The following is a 16,587-nucleotide window of genomic DNA, read 5'->3' on the forward strand; positions in this document are numbered from 1 at the left end:
AGGTGTTAACAAAACCAACTATAATTTCACTTTAACCTTATTCAGTGAAAATATATTAGGGATAAAGTTCCTCCGGCCACACATTATAAGGATATTGCATGACAGCGAGGAGTTCCATAACTATCTAGATGAACGAGGCCAAAGGCAGAGTTACTTTATAAGGTTATTAGACTCTGAGGTGACTTGCAGTAATCTTATAATGTGCTGCAGGTGGTACTTTATCTCATACAGTACATGTTCACACCATCACCTTTCCCACAAACCACTTTAAAACCTTGTTGCGTAGCTCTTTCATATAAAAGAGCAAACATATTTGCAAGCAAGAAGAATAAAAATAAAGCCTCTCGTGTAAAATTAAAGGCATCAAAAACATGTGGGATATTTTTTGCACGCAAATATTAGAAACAGTTCAATACAAGTCATAACAAAAAGCTACAGCACTGTGGTAAATAAATAAATAATACCCTATTTTTGACTAGACATATATCATAACAGATAGCTCAATAAATAAGAGTCAAGATTCGAGGTAGTAGGAGTTTCTGCAGGTTTAATACAGCATAAGGACAGGAACAGGACAACCTGCATAGGAATAGGATGACAGGGCCCAGCAGCTGCTGGGGCTGGGTCTGGGATGAGCGCGCTAACTTTTAATAACAAATACATGAGCATATATACATAGCGCGAACACATAGCATTACATTGCAGTAGGCGTAGCAGTGGGTGGAGCAGAAGGCGTGACGCGTAGCAGTCGCGAAAGATAAGAGTAAAAAGAAGGTGTAACTGGGCGTATACATAGACATGTGGTGCAGACGTAACAGAATATGTCATGAATGGGCGGAAACATAGGAGGGGCTACCTAAGGAGCCGGGACCTCTAACCTGGTGGTGCGCGCAAACTGGCAATGACGTGTTACGAGGAGAAGCTGGGGGCTATGAACTCTGTGCTAGGAGCAGAGACTAAAGTCTGGAGGGTCGGAGCGACATGCACCTAAACCTTATCTAGTATCTGATGTTTAGAGAACATGTTGATATAAACTAGAAGTCAGGAGGGGAAAGGCTAACTTGACTTTAAGACTGGACCATGCATTATTCTACATGTAGTGCGTGATGAAGAATATTAAACGACCAGTAAATGCAGTATTTCTCTAACATGGAGCCGAATAGGCTAGACAATGACGGAAACTATTGATGCAGTTCAGTAGCTTAGGAATGCAGAGAAGGAGGACTGAACTGATAACTGGAACTATAACATACTTTTGGCAGACTCAGAGGCAGAGCCAAGCTGCACCGGGCACTGCGAGGCAGGAAGTAAGTGAAAGGTCGAGGATACAGGTGGGGGCTGTATCGCTCCTTAGCGAGGCTTCAGGAGGCAGGAGCTGAATCTGATGTCCGGGCCCTGTTGAGGCCTAGAAACGGGGACTTTATAATGAAATAACGTGCACACTGAGAAACGTGGCAACATAACTTTACATAGGCCTGACATTCATATTACTCATGAGGACTAGGAAATGGCATATCAGAGGTGGACACAACTATAATTGCGTCTTGAATCGGACATGGGGAATAACATATGCATATTGGTCATGCACACATAACATATGATGGATGACACGTAGGGACACAGAACATGGCAAAATTTACTTTTCCACATTCCCTCCTTGTCACTACGTTTCCATCAGGAAACATCAATATTCATGATACCATCTATCATTTCATACAGTATCATTTGCTCGTCTCGAATTATCTTGGAACGGGATTTAGAACGGGGCTTGGGACTAGGAATACAAGAGGTAGCACAAATGCCGCAAATCGCAGGGCCACATTGTATACAGAGGCAGCAGCTGAATATGATCGCTACTGCAATACTTAGAAAGGACAGGACTTTTCATCCCCATGCGGAAATTATATTCCAGAACCAACCGGACCATGTCCAGGTGCCTGGATCTTGGTGTAACAGATGGGCAATTTTATGGAGTCTGGTTATAGCTGAATAAACAGACGGCGCGTTATTTGGAATGAAAATGCAGCAACTAGATCCGAGGACTCTACAGGCCCCGCCCCTATCGGCCAGTATGACGTCAAGGACGAGACGATTCTGGAGCACAACAATTCTCATAAAGGATTGCTCTTCGGTTAAGTTACCTAGAGCGGAGGCAGTCTCATCTACTACTGCTTCAAGAGTTCTTGTTAACCTACGAATTAGCTTACTGTTTACAACTGTACCTAAATAAGGGAACACACCTTTATCAATATCAATGAATTGTTCTGCAGCGGTTTCAGTATAATCGACAATCGGGAGGTTTCTCTTGTGTCTAGTATGTACTAGGAAGGAATTCCTATGGTAGTCAGGTGGGGCTAGAAAAACAGGTGGCAGTAGGAAGGCAATGTAACAGGTTCCCTCCCAATTGAGGGGCAGACGAACATATGCAGTTTGACCACAAACAAAATAAGAATGACGTGAAGCTTTGAAAATAGATTTCCCACTGTCACTATACTGGATAATAGTAGTACAATCACTATGTCCTACGTGTACAGAACCATAATTACGAACACATAATTCGCCTTTGACTGGTAGTACTGAAATAGCAGGTGAGTCTGGAGTAGTATCAGACTGAACATTCAGGACCATAAAATTCGACGAATAATTACCTAAATTATATACTTCATTTTCTAGATCTAAACCTGTTCTGTGGGGGAAACCTTGCTTGTCTGGGAAACATGTGCTGTTAAGAAAAGACATATCTGTTGAGGATGACGTTAACGTGGACCATGCTCCACACGAACCATTATGTGAAAAAGGATAAGGAAAGAGTGGCAGAACTCCCTTTGACGTCTGGAAAGGGGGGAGTCGACCACACACCCAACAATTAGTGGCATTGCTGGTCTGGTGTGAATAATGCAACATACGGATGAAGGTATTGTTACGCATAGCGAGGCGGTATGAATATTCGTGAGGAGGCAGATCACTAAACGTGTGTTCTACTGTAACATTAGAATGCTTATTTACATGAGGAACTGGAAAACACAGGAAATATGCGTAACTAGTGCAGGAAATCATTATGCTGATGAATAATATGAAACTTAGAAAAACGATACATCGGTTTGAGTTTTGACTAACTCTCTCACTATGGGGGTCTATTTTATACATGTCAGAAACAGTCTAACCGTTTCACCTAGGGGAGGACTTATACAATCAAACTGACTGACTTATTTTACTAGACCGGAGTTTTTGCTTATACTCCTGCTGCGGAGTTTTCTCTACCAAGGGAGGGGTTGTATCAATGTCATTTGCGGGACAGTCCTTGAGAGCAATATTCTGGCAATCCTTCGAATCCTGGGAAATGTTCTTGGAGACCGGTTTCAATCCGTAGAATTTCTTGACGTGCGAAAGGTGCACCCAGCCGCGGCGTCCTTCCAATTTCACAGCTGTACGGGTGGTGAGGAGGACCTGACGGGGCTCCTTCCAACGTGGCTCCAGCGGACTTGATCTGTCAAAGTTCCGGACGAGCACCATCGAACCTGGAACGATCTCATGCGGTGCCACCTCGGTATTGTCTGGAAATGCGGCGGCAACCTGTGAACGACATGAGTTGAGGGCAGACATCAAGGAAGCTAGGTAATCTGTCAGCATATTACATGAAACATCAGTAATACTTCGGGGTCTAGGAGTACCCCACATGTTAGGGGGGCGGCCGAATACGACCTCATACGGGGACAGACCTGATCTGGAATGTGCGACCATGCGCATATAAAACAAAGCAACTGGCAGAGCTACTAGCCAGTCCACACCTTTTTCTTTGCATACTTTGGCGATACGGATTTTCAGAGTCTGATTATGTCTCTCTACGAGACCGGCTGCTTCAGGATGGCGTACACAATGGAACTTCCACTGGTACCCCAACAACAGGGAAACGTGCTTCATCAACTCAGATGAGAATGGCTGACCGTTATCAGAATATACGACTCTAGGGAGTCCATATCGAGGGAAGAATTCACGAACCAACTGTTTGGCAGTGGTCGCGGCTGTGTAATCTGGGACTGGATATGCTTCTGTCCATCTGGACAAAGCGCATACAACTACAAGAACATACTTGAAACCTCGACATCGCTCCATCTGAATATAATCCATCTGGAGGACCTCAAAAGGGTGGTCAGGAGGCTGGAAACCACCTTGTTCCACCGGGACACTTTTACCTGGATTAAACTGACAACATATCATACAGGTACGGACTTTCTGCTTGGCTGCAGCTCGTAAATGCTTGTTGAACCAAATGTTCTGGATACTGTCTAACATGGCTTTTTCTCCTAAATGTGCTGGACTATGTGCGGTATTAATAATGACTTGAACCATAGAGTCGGGGAGAAACCATGTGGTTCTACCCTTTGTTAACCATCCTTGATCTGTCTGGACCCCTCCTTGTTCAGACCATTTCTTGATTTCATCGGGAGTAGCATGTAACTGGATATCTATGACATCTTGAGTAGGGTCCTTAACTGTCATACATGTAATCGGATCTGGAGTGTGTGTCATGTTAACTGGAATGTCTGGAGTCTGTGCTGTAAGCTTGGCTGTGCGATCGGCTAGATCGTTACCTTGAGAAATAATGTCAGTAACTTTCGTATGTGCTTTGCATTTCATGATAGCAATAGATGTCGGTAAGTGTATGGCATCTAACAGAGCTTGAATAAGGAGACCATGCTGAATCTTGGTTCCATGAGAAGTCATGAAACCTCTCTCCTGCCAGAGCACTCCAAAGTCGTGTACGACTCCAAATGCGTAACGTGAATCTGTGTAAACATTAACTTTCAGGTTCTTGGCGTGTATACAGGCTTGTGTCAGAGCAACTAGCTCTGCTGCTTGAGCGGACAGAGTGTCAATACGGTGTGTTTCAATAACTTCAGTGTCAGTAGTCACTGCATACGCGGCGACTAGTTCTCCTGTACTAGTTCTCATACATGAACCATCCACATAAAGTGTCAGGTCAGGATCTAGTAACGGAATGTCTGTCAGGTCCTGTCTTGGCTTTGTCGTAATGTTGACTACTTCCACACAGTCGTGTGTGGCAGAATCTGAACTAACTGATGGTAACAGTGTAGCAGGATTCAGGATGTTGCAGCGTCTAATTTCTATGTGTGGCTGGAACAGTGTCAATTCATAACCTGTTAAACGTGCAATTGTCAAGTGCTGTGTTTGTGTTCGGTTTAAAAGAACTTCCACGGAGTGTGGGACTTGTACTGTCAGGGAATGTCCTAAAACTATGGAATCACTTTGTCTGATAGCTAGTGCTGTGGCTGCAACTGACTTGAGGCACGCAGGCAGAGCCTGGGCGACTGGATCTAGTGTGCTCGAAAAATAAGCACAAGGCTTGTTTTGTCCTGCTTGATCTTGTGTGAGAACAGATACTGCTGTACCTTCACGTTCAGTAACGAAAAGTGTAAAAGGCTTACTGTAGTTCGGTGTAGCTAGAACTGGAGCTTGGCATAGGGCTTTCTTTAACTCGTTGAAACTAAGTGTATGTTCAGATGTCCAAGGGAGAACAGTCGATACGGCTGCCTCCTGTGTCGTTAACTGTATCAGTGGCTTGGCTAAAAATGCATACTGGGGAATCCATTGTCTACAATAAGAAGTAAGGCCGATAAAAGCACGTACCTCCTTCTGGGTTCTGGGCTGGGGAAGACTCACTATCAACTGGATACGGTCTGGTGTCAACTGCCTACCCCTCTTGGACAGTAAGTGTCCTAAGTAGACCACTTGCTGGACACAGAATTGAAGCTTCGAAGGTGACACCTTGTGCCCCATCTCGGCTAGGAAATACAGAACCGTCAGTGACGCTCGCTCGCAGTCACGTTTAGAACGGGCTGTGATCAGTAGATCATCGACATACTGGAGCAGGGCAGTGTCAGTTGGCATATGAATGTTGTCAAGCTGTCTCTTGAGTGCTTGACTGTAAATACTAGGGCTTTCTGTGAAACCTTGAGGAGCTCGTGTAAACATATAGCTCCTTCCATTTAAACAAAATCCGAAAAGAAACTGGCTGTCTGGATGGATGGGAACACTAAAAAATGCATTCTTGAGGTCTATGACAGTGAAGAACGTGGCTTCGGAATCAATGGCTGTCAATAGGGAAGAGATATCTGGGACAACTGGGTACTGAGGAATAATACATTTGTTAAGTTCTCGTAAATCAATCACTAATCGATATACTGGGGGTGCATTTGGATCAGTACGTTTCATGACTGGAATGATCGGAGAGTTACATACGTTGGAGTCAGTTTCTACAACTACTCCTTGAGCCATGAGCTCGTCTATAATTTTGGATAAGGCTGCTACAGCCTCAGGTGGCAATCTATACTGCCTGATTCGGGGTAACACTACACCTGGCTTGAGAGTCACACGATGGGGTGTGATTTGCATATAACCTACATCAGTTGGACCTTGCGCCCATAAATGCTGCGGGACTTTAGACAGTCTGGGATCAAAATCTCGTAATACATAGTGACCCTTAAAGTCACGTAGGAACAGACGTATTCCCTCTGGGGAACAGCATATGACTGCACCCAACTCTTTCAGTGTCCTAATGCCTAATAGGTTTTCTGGACATGACTTAGTAAGTAACAGATCAGTAGTACGGGACAATGGACCTACTTCTAGGGTAACTGGCTTTGATATCTCGTTAACGATAGGTTTTCCTGAAAATCCAAGGGAAACATTTCTTGAGCCTGAGAGCGGAGCCCCTGGAACCTCGGCATGACTAATTGTGGTCCTACTTGCCCCTGTATCAATCAAAAACTTTCTGTCTTTCCCTAATACTTGACTGTGAACATAGGGACCTTCTTGATCTACAGGTATCTCGATGAGAGGCAAGCCTACCTCCCTCTCTAGGCTGTTTTATGAATATGGCTGGTACTCTGGATACTCAGACTGTGCATACTGGTACATCTGCGATGTGACATGCTGTGTTGCAGCAATAGGCTGCGGTACTGTAACTGTCTGTGGTGCATTCTGTGACTGAGGAGTCTGTGAAACTTGTTCTTGTCTAGGCGGACGTGGTCTTTCTTTAGTCTTACCAGTAGCTATGTTATGTTTCAGAACTGCACACTCATTTATAAAATGACCTGGCTGTTTACAATAATTGCAGTTCCCTTTAACAGGAGCTGCAGGATGACTGGCTTGATTCTGACCCCTCTTCTGACTGTCTTGAGGAACAGATTGTGCAACTAGTACTTTCATTTTCGTGTCTTTCATACGTTTTCTCTCGTGTTCTTGCTCTTCCCTGATTCTATTCTGGTGGTACTGAAGCATCTGGAGCATCTGGGACGGAGTATTTGCTTGCCAGGTGCTTTCGACTTTCAGAACTCGGTTTTTAATTGGTGGACTTGAATTCTCGACTAATTTGGTAACGAAAAGGTGAGGGTATGACTCACTACTTGTCTTGAGACCACTGTTGATACTAAAGCATTTTTCAAACCTAGAATAAAAATCACTAATATCTTCATCTTGTTTCTGTTTACAGGCTGAGATTGCATCCCAGTCTTCTTTTCTAGTTGTTAATAATCTGGGTAAAACTTGAATTAATAATTCTGGTAATTCTTTACATTTCTCTCCTAGACCAGTACCTGGTACACGTATCTTATCTTCTGCTTCTAGGACTGCCCAATCTATCTTTTTCTCTCCCACCTCCCATTCTTTTTCCTTTAGCTTTTCATACACCCCTGCGGGTAGCAGAACCTTTAACATTTTAATGATATCTGGGTAAGTGTATTCTCCCATACGGAGCATGTCTTTTAATTCTCTATGGAACCCTGCGGGATCTTTATCATGACAGGGAATTAATTTCTTCATCTCGAGAAGTTCCATCTTTGTGATCGGAGTGTATACAAACACTCGTTGCATTTCGCCACCCGTTCCTCTGACTGGGTGGACTTCTCGTAACGGATTCTGTCTGTCTATGTAGAATGATTTACTTTCTGGGGGTGAGACATGGACAAAATGCGGGTTCAAAAACGTTCTATATTTATGACGTTGTTCTAGAATGACACTAATTAAATCGGTACCTAGACCTCTCCATCTGTACTGGAGTAACTCGTTCAGGATATCATGTAACGGGCCTGGATCAGAATGTTGACCCTCATACAGAGTAATGAGGTGCTGGATCATATACATACCCACCAGCCGTTGCTCGGCTGGGGGCATTTTCAGAAACATTTGTGCCACTATTTCGTCTGGAAAAGTGGTAGAATCAGTAATCCATCTGACTGCTGATCGGACTAGTTCCTGTTCATGCATAGTACTTAACTCACTATAACCGATTCGTGATTTCAGAATGTGATCGGTAGCTTGAAATACTTGTTCTAGGGAACCTTGTTCTGGTGCTGGATGATGGAAAATTGGCTTGTGTTCTAGACGTAAATGGCGATCTGGAAATCTAGGTTTTCCTACATACGCTATTCTGGCAGTATTCTCATCGTCTTCCTCTTCAGGATCAGAGGTATCTTTATTATCTCTCTACGGATTTTCTTGTACATACTTTCCATGGCACCAATGGTATTGTGCTTTCCTTCGGCTATATTATCACTCCACTTTGTCAGGAGTTTCATTTCGGCTGGATCTTTAGACGGGTAATCTTGTTCTCTTATTAGACAATTAATTAAAAACTTTAATATCATGCGCTGAATCTCGGCTTTCCTTTGAGACATGGCATCACTAATGCTTTCTGGATCATCCCCTGTACGGACGAAACGATATATTCTGTCTAGATCTTCTTTCATATTCGGCAAGGTGACTAGATACTCGGTCACTCTCCTTACGCGTACGGAATATAAAACCATATTAAACTCGCCTGGAACTGGGTCATAGACACATTCGCCAAGGGCTTGCCTGATTTCTGTAACAGACTTATTACTTTTAGGAGTACGCTGTGATGCTTGAGCATGTAATTCGAGTGCTGATAAACGCTTGTGTGGCGGCGGGGTTTGAGGAAGACCTCCCCCTGCGGCCCCTAGACTGGAATCATCAACTGATGCTTTTCGTCCTGGCAGGGTCGGTAATTGTAACGTGGGCTGGACTTGTATGGCGGGCTGACCCGGGGGGGCTGTTAAGGGCACCCCGGTGTCTGGAGGAGCAGGAATTACCTGATTTACAGGGACTGGCGGAGCGTGAACAGGATTTGCATATTCGGGGACTGTGTCGTCCAGATAGGACGAAATAAAAATATCAGCTGCGGTCGGTTTGTGACGTAGCTTGGTCGGGACTAACGGTGGCGGGAAATTACTGGATGCCTCCGGGGTCGCTTTTGGCAAGCCCTCAGCAAGAAGAGGATACATACCCTTAATGAGGGCATGCCTCTGTCTGTCTGACTGTTCGGCTTTGACTCGTTCACCTATCTCGATTAATTCTTTTTCTTGGGCTCGTTCTTGGGATTCTCTACTTAGTTCTGACTTTCTGATTTCTTTTTCGGTTCTTTTATGAGCTTCTTTGCGCCATAACTCGATGGCATCTTTCTGTGACTGTCTGGCTTTCTTTTTCCATAATGCTTCTTCTACTCGCATGATGCACTCGGCATCCCATGTACCCGATACGGGCCATCTATACTTTTCTTCTAACTGTTTGGTATAATCTACCCATAAATCTAGATATAATATGGCGCTTATGCCATGCTTTTGATACATAAAATGACCTGGACTGTCCCTGGGCGGGACAGGAACTGCTTCCTCTAACAAACCCTTTCTAGTTTTTAACTGACGTAATCTCGAAAAGAGAGACATTGTAAACTTGAATCGGAACACAATACAATAAACGAGGAACAATAACAATTGGGAGAACAATTCAGGCATACCACGACATTGGACTATACATTGAACAACATCATAACATTACAGTTTGGACAGAATATTACCTGGAATACTGAGAACAGAAACACAAGAATTTCTCGAGAACAGAACAGACTAGAGTTACTGGATGCACTGCTGTAACAGTACGGAACATACCGGTCCCATAAAGGGACGCATCAAGACCCGTATCCACCTAGGTGAACACTTCGTTTGTGGGTCTGGGTACCACCAACCCACGGACCAGGAGTCAATTTAGACTGACCCTGTCTAGATACTACCCCAGTAATGGTACTCACCGGGCAGCAAGAACGGAAGCTTCGGACTGGACTGGACTGCTACGACGACGGACGACGAACTTCGGACTTCAGTTACGGGTGGGCCTCCGGATACCTCGGACCTTGGACTCTTGGCTTGGGCTCTGGTCGGGACTCGCCGCGTTCCTCCACCGTCTCGTTTGGATGCTGGACCGCCTCCTCCGTCTCCTCCGTGGGCCTGAGGGATACTTGAAGCAGAAATATCTGCCGGTGCACGGTATGGTTCCGTCACGACTGCAGAGGGTCAGGGGGTCGGCGTGGCTTCACCGACGCGTGGGGAAAGGGCAAGTCCCTGTTCGGGCGCCATTATGTGGTAAATAAATAAATAATACCCTATTTTTGACTAGACATATATCATAACAGATAGCTCAATAAATAAGAGTCAAGATTCGAGGTAGTAGGAGTTTCTGCAGGTTTAATACAGCATAAGGACAGGAACAGGACAACCTGCATAGGAATAGGATGACAGGGCCCAGCAGCTGCTGGGGCTGGGTCTGGGATGAGCGCGCTAACTTTTAATAACAAATACATGAGCATATATACATAGCGCGAACACATAGCATTACATTGCAGTAGGCGTAGCAGTGGGTGGAGCAGAAGGCGTGACGCGTAGCAGTCGCGAAAGATAAGAGTAAAAAGAAGGTGTAACTGGGCGTATACATAGACATGTGGTGCAGACGTAACAGAATATGTCATGAATGGGCGGAAACATAGGAGGGGCTACCTAAGGAGCCGGGACCTCTAACCTGGTGGTGCGCGCAAACTGGCAATGACGTGTTACGAGGAGAAGCTGGGGGCTATGAACTCTGTGCTAGGAGCAGAGACTAAAGTCTGGAGGGTCGGAGCGACATGCACCTAAACCTTATCTAGTATCTGATGTTTAGAGAACATGTTGATATAAACTAGAAGTCAGGAGGGGAAAGGCTAACTTGACTTTAAGACTGGACCATGCATTATTCTACATGTAGTGCGTGATGAAGAATATTAAACGACCAGTAAATGCAGTATTTCTCTAACATGGAGCCGAATAGGCTAGACAATGACGGAAACTATTGATGCAGTTCAGTAGCTTAGGAATGCAGAGAAGGAGGACTGAACTGATAACTGGAACTATAACATACTTTTGGCAGACTCAGAGGCAGAGCCAAGCTGCACCGGGCACTGCGAGGCAGGAAGTAAGTGAAAGGTCGAGGATACAGGTGGGGGCTGTATCGCTCCTTAGCGAGGCTTCAGGAGGCAGGAGCTGAATCTGATGTCCGGGCCCTGTTGAGGCCTAGAAACGGGGACTTTATAATGAAATAACGTGCACACTGAGAAACGTGGCAACATAACTTTACATAGGCCTGACATTCATATTACTCATGAGGACTAGGAAATGGCATATCAGAGGTGGACACAACTATAATTGCGTCTTGAATCGGACATGGGGAATAACATATGCATATTGGTCATGCACACATAACATATGATGGATGACACGTAGGGACACAGAACATGGCAAAATTTACTTTTCCACAGCACCTCGGAACATGTAGAAACATGCAGAAAGATTCCATGGTTCCACCTTTCCTCTATCTAAGGAATTGAATAAAAAGCATGTTCTCTCTGCTTGTCACAGTATGCTAGCAAAATAAAGCAGAAGAACGAAAATCAACGTTCCATTTGTTGCTGTAAACAGCTGCTTCAATTATGTTTTGTTTGACCTGGTATCATTGGCGTGGGTCTCCCTTCCTCTTTTCACTTCCGATCTTTTATGTTGGCTGGATTTAGATGCTCTGGGCGCCGTGCCACTGCTAATTAGTGCCACAGCGCAAATACTCCCCGTGTAAAGATTACTGTATGAATTAGGATAACCATAATGCCTACTAGGGTCTGTGTAGCATGTTCTAATAGCGAGTTACCCTCCTTTTCACTGTTACTATCGTAAAGCTATCCATTCTCAGAGACCAGAATCGGCAGGTTGACGATTACCTTCTATAGTCCTATCTGACCCCCACAACCTGTTAGGAACTTCAAGTTTGATATGTTTTTGCTCAGGGCATTGAGATACACCTTTTAGTAAGAACCATTTATATATCCCATGTTCGAAAATGGCTCTTCTTAAGACGCGGTATTTTCTTGCCTGAGCTTTCCTGTAGGCTTTGCTAGTATGTGTATTGGCCGTCTGGTTTTGGAGCAGCAGGGCCAGCTGGGTCAGACCTGGCTGGAGAGAGAGATCAGTATCCAGAGCATGGGGAGGGGTGACTCTTTCATCTGAGGAAGGCCGTGCCTGGCAAGGTGAATGAGGGCTCCACCCCCCCACTGGGCATCTGATAGCATACCCCGCATTCTGAAAGAGCAGGATGTCGCCTCCCTGACCCCACCAAACTGGTTCTGACTGGATTTAGTGATTTGTGGCTTTAGAGAACAAAGACTTTTTTGGTAAAAAACGCTGCGCTGGAACCTTGTCCATGTGTGTTCCTTCTGGATGTCAATACGAAACTATGTCCGAGTGAACGGAGGAAAGGACTTTTGAAACTTTCACCAAGCTTGCTGTAGAAACTACCCGAGGGCCTGAATCGAGAGCGCCTCCTGCCGAAGTCTCAGGGACATTAGACTTCACCCCGTCAGCCGTCGGATTTCCTGTGCGAGGAATTCTGCTTGCAGGTGAGGTCTCTGTCGAGAAATCCGGAGCCTCTAGTTCTACTGTGAGGAACGAGGACTGGGAACCTCTGCTGAATCTGTGTGGCCCTGCAGCTAAGAGAGCTGTCGCAGCTGAGAGCTCGCCTGAATTTTAACCTCTGTTACCTCCGATGAATCTGTGTGGGCCGCTGCAGCTAAGAGAGAGCTGTAGTCGCTGAGTGCCCACTGTTGTGCCAGCCTGGTCGAAACCATATTTCGTCCTGTGGGCCCCCGCAGCTAAGAGAGCTGCTGCCGCTGAGTGCCCACACCTTTTCCAACTTTGCATCATCGTGATTCGTCTTGTGGGCCGCCACAGCTACAAGAGAGCTGCTGCCGCTGAGTGCCCCTATTTTTGCCAACTTTGCATCATTGGGATCTGTCCTGTGGGCCGCCGCAGCTAAGAGAGAGCTGCTGCCGCTGAGTGCCTGCACCTTTGACAACGTTGCCTCATCGTGATTTGTCCTGTGGCCCGTCGCAGCTAAGGGAGAGCTGCCACCGCTCTGTGCCCGCATCTTGTTCACCATTGTCGAGGATTGTCGCTATCGTCTCGTGGGCTGCCGCAGCTAGGAGAGAGCTGCTGCCGCTGTGAGCCCACCACAGAGCTGCAAGACGAGAGTCATCGCCACCACCAGCCCGGGCTGCCGCAGCCGCGTGCTGCTGCCGATGAGAACCCGCCTGTCCCTGAGTGCCCGAATCATTGTGAGTGCACACTGCGGACCCCTGCAGCCAAGACTTGTGGTCGCTGGAAGTCCGCCTGTCACCGTGTCCACTTGCTGTGTACCCTTTCGACGGCAGGTATCTGGTGCGCAATGGGTCGCTTAGGCCCCGGCCTTGAAATCAGTCAGTGTTTCGTCTGGTGAATACATTATTGCCTTTTTGAGTTCCTACTGGTTTACGTGCATTGTAGCTTGTTAAAAAGCTTTGAGATTCCTGAGTTAAACCTTAGATACAGATATTATTTTTCTATACCTACTTGAGTTGTGTCCTTTTGTGGTGTCGTTACTGCCTTATTGTGCATGGTCATAAATGCTTCACACACTGCCTCTGAGATAGGCCTAACTGCTCGTGCTACGTTACCACAGGGTTGAGCAGGGGTTGTCAAAGGGGGTAGGCCACTTGCCCTGAATTAGGAAGAAGGGTCCCTATTTGGACATTTGCCCCAGCCATTGCCAACTAGAGACCCCCATTTCTAACATGTTTCATGACCTGACCTGCCTTTCACCCTGGCTGCTGGCCCTTGCAGCAGGCATTGACCTCAGAACTCGACGGTAATAACTTATAATAGTCAAGTTCTGATATCTATTCTTTTTAAACAGCGACTTACTGCGTCACAAGTTGCTGATTATAAAGAAATTAGGGCCAGATGTACTTCCATTGGGATTTGTGACTCGCAAATTGCGATTAATTGCGAGTCGCAAATCCCAACGTACAACATTGTCTCAGACAATGTTTGCGATTCCCAGTGGGGTCGCAAATTGAATGCTTCATGAATATTAATGAGGCTGTCGCAATGTGCAACCCCATTGGGAATGGCTGGCACTCCCAGGGATGGTGGCCTGCTGGGGTCAGCAGACCACCATGTCTTGGACTGCTTTGTCAATAAAGCAGTTTTTAAAAAAATGCAGCCCACTTTCCATAAAGAAAAACGGGATGCATTTAAAAAAGGAAAATTAAGCTTTTCAGTTTAATTTTTTAAGGCCAGGCAGTAGTCCCTGGGACCACTGCCTGCCCTTAAAAAATATTTGGGCATCCAATCACAAAGGGGAAAGGGCCCCTTGGGAGCCCCTTCTCGTTTGCGAGTGCTTTACCACCCTTCTAAACTGCGAGTATTTTGTGACCGCAATTGCGGTCGCACAACATTCTTACATTGGTTTTAGACTCACTATTAGGAAGGAACGCTGTTGGCACAGCCCTTCCTAATAGGGAGGCGCTAACCCCATTTTGCAAGTCGCTAATTCATTAGCGGCTCACGAAATAGGGTTAGTACATTGGGCAGACCTATTTTGCGGTCGCAAAGGGGCAAAAATCCCCTTTGCGACCGCAAATAACAGTCGTACATCTGGCCTTATGAGTCTGCCTTTTATACAGGGATTACAGAATCCCATGTAATATAAATATATGAACATATAATAACTTTGGCACAGTTCATTGACTCTGCACAAAGCTATTTGAGTGTGGCTTGGCTAGTTTTATGCATGTCTGTCAAGTGAGTGGCCAAGTGCCATTTTCCATTGAATTCCCATTGTAAAAGCTATTACTAGATCTACAGAAAAAAGACTGAACGAAATTACAATAAACGTTACTCGTGGAAGGGCCTTTGATTCATTTGCTACAAATCCATCAGTTATGTTTGTGAAGTTGAGCATTTGAAAAGTGTGTTTTTGTGGGCTTCAAATCAAGCCACTAGTCAATTAAATTAAAGCTAGCTGGAACTTTAGCCTAGAATCGGTCAGTGAATCTGGGCTTGAGTACCAAATGTAAAAATATATTTAATCCGATTGGATTAAGGAGCTTTTTCTCCTGTCGTCCATTTCGGATCTATAAACCCAAAGTTGGGTCCTCTGACCTGAAGCTCCCTGATTGGCTGGCTACAAATCGAACCATTACAAGATACAGGAACTTGTTCCCCGCATTGTGAAACAATACTAAAGCCTTAAGGAGATGTGGTGCCATCCTTTCCAATGTTAAAACTGAAAAACAAATTGCTGATTTTAAGACAAGATGGGTTCCACATTGTGATACCAAAGGGGATAATGGACGGAGCGCTTGAGCAAATCAAACACTCACACCCAGTCAACAGATCTGGGTTTAATCCATCATCATTTTTTAGCCCACTCCACCACCGCAGTTCAGACATGGCCATATGCAAATCAGTCGGACCCTGTGCCTCATGGGAACAGTCCAGCCTGAACTGCCAAGTCATGTCTTCCCTGGACCGGAAGCAAGCATCCTGGTACCGGTTTCAGGCTAATCAGCCGTCATCAGTGAGGCTAGCTTGAATCCAGTGGCAAAGTGAGCAAGGGACCCACATTGTGGCCCATGAGGTCTGCAAACCTTGGACTAATGACTGCGAAACCATTCAATTGCTTTCGACCCTGGTGGACATTTGTGATTTTCAGAGACCTGGTGCTTGGTCTGAAACTCTATCAATGTCCAATAAGGTTACACAAGTTTTGCAAGTGTGGGAAAGTGCCTCTTTTGTCATGGTAGGCCCACATGTTTTTGCTGATCTCTGATGTAGTTTTGTACTGTAAGTGAACTAGGTTCCTGCTAACCAGGTCCCCGGTGCCAGATCTTGTTCCCTAAAACTGTACCACGATTGGCCCCACTTCAGTTGCCCCTGTAAGTTCCTAATATCATGGTACCCCTGGTGCCTAGGGCATGGGTACTGAAGAGGGTCTTCTGGGGCTGCAGCACTGACGGTGCCACCCCAGGGACCCCTCACCAAGGCTATGCACTCTGCCCTTGCAGGCTGCGTGTCTTGGTGCAGAGAAATCCGAAGATGCGACATGCCCACATACACCGCATAAGGTACAGTTAAGTCATTGCTACTGCAGGCCTTTTGCCCTAAGGCAGGGTGCACTATATCCTATACGTGGGCATATCAGCTTGAGCAGATATGCCCCTACAATGGTGGAGGCACTCATAAGGCGGTTGTTCTTGGTTTCTATCTCCATGGCACAACTAACAGTCACGGATCGTCTCTTCAGCATAATACTATACTCTATACGTGTACCACTGTTTACTGTTTATCGTTTTTTTTTTTTACAATTGCTGTGTAC

At 45.6% G+C, this 16,587-nt stretch overlaps 1 protein-coding gene across 1 annotated transcript in view; it reads left to right on the forward strand.

Annotated features, from left to right (window-relative positions):
* LOC144807224 (uncharacterized) overlaps positions 1–16,587 on the forward strand; it is a 106,117-nt gene that overhangs the window by 13,163 nt on the left and 76,367 nt on the right.

Source organism: Lissotriton helveticus, unplaced genomic scaffold (assembly GCF_964261635.1).
Source record: "Lissotriton helveticus unplaced genomic scaffold, aLisHel1.1 SCAFFOLD_829, whole genome shotgun sequence".
Lineage (NCBI taxonomy): Eukaryota > Metazoa > Chordata > Amphibia > Caudata > Salamandridae > Lissotriton > Lissotriton helveticus.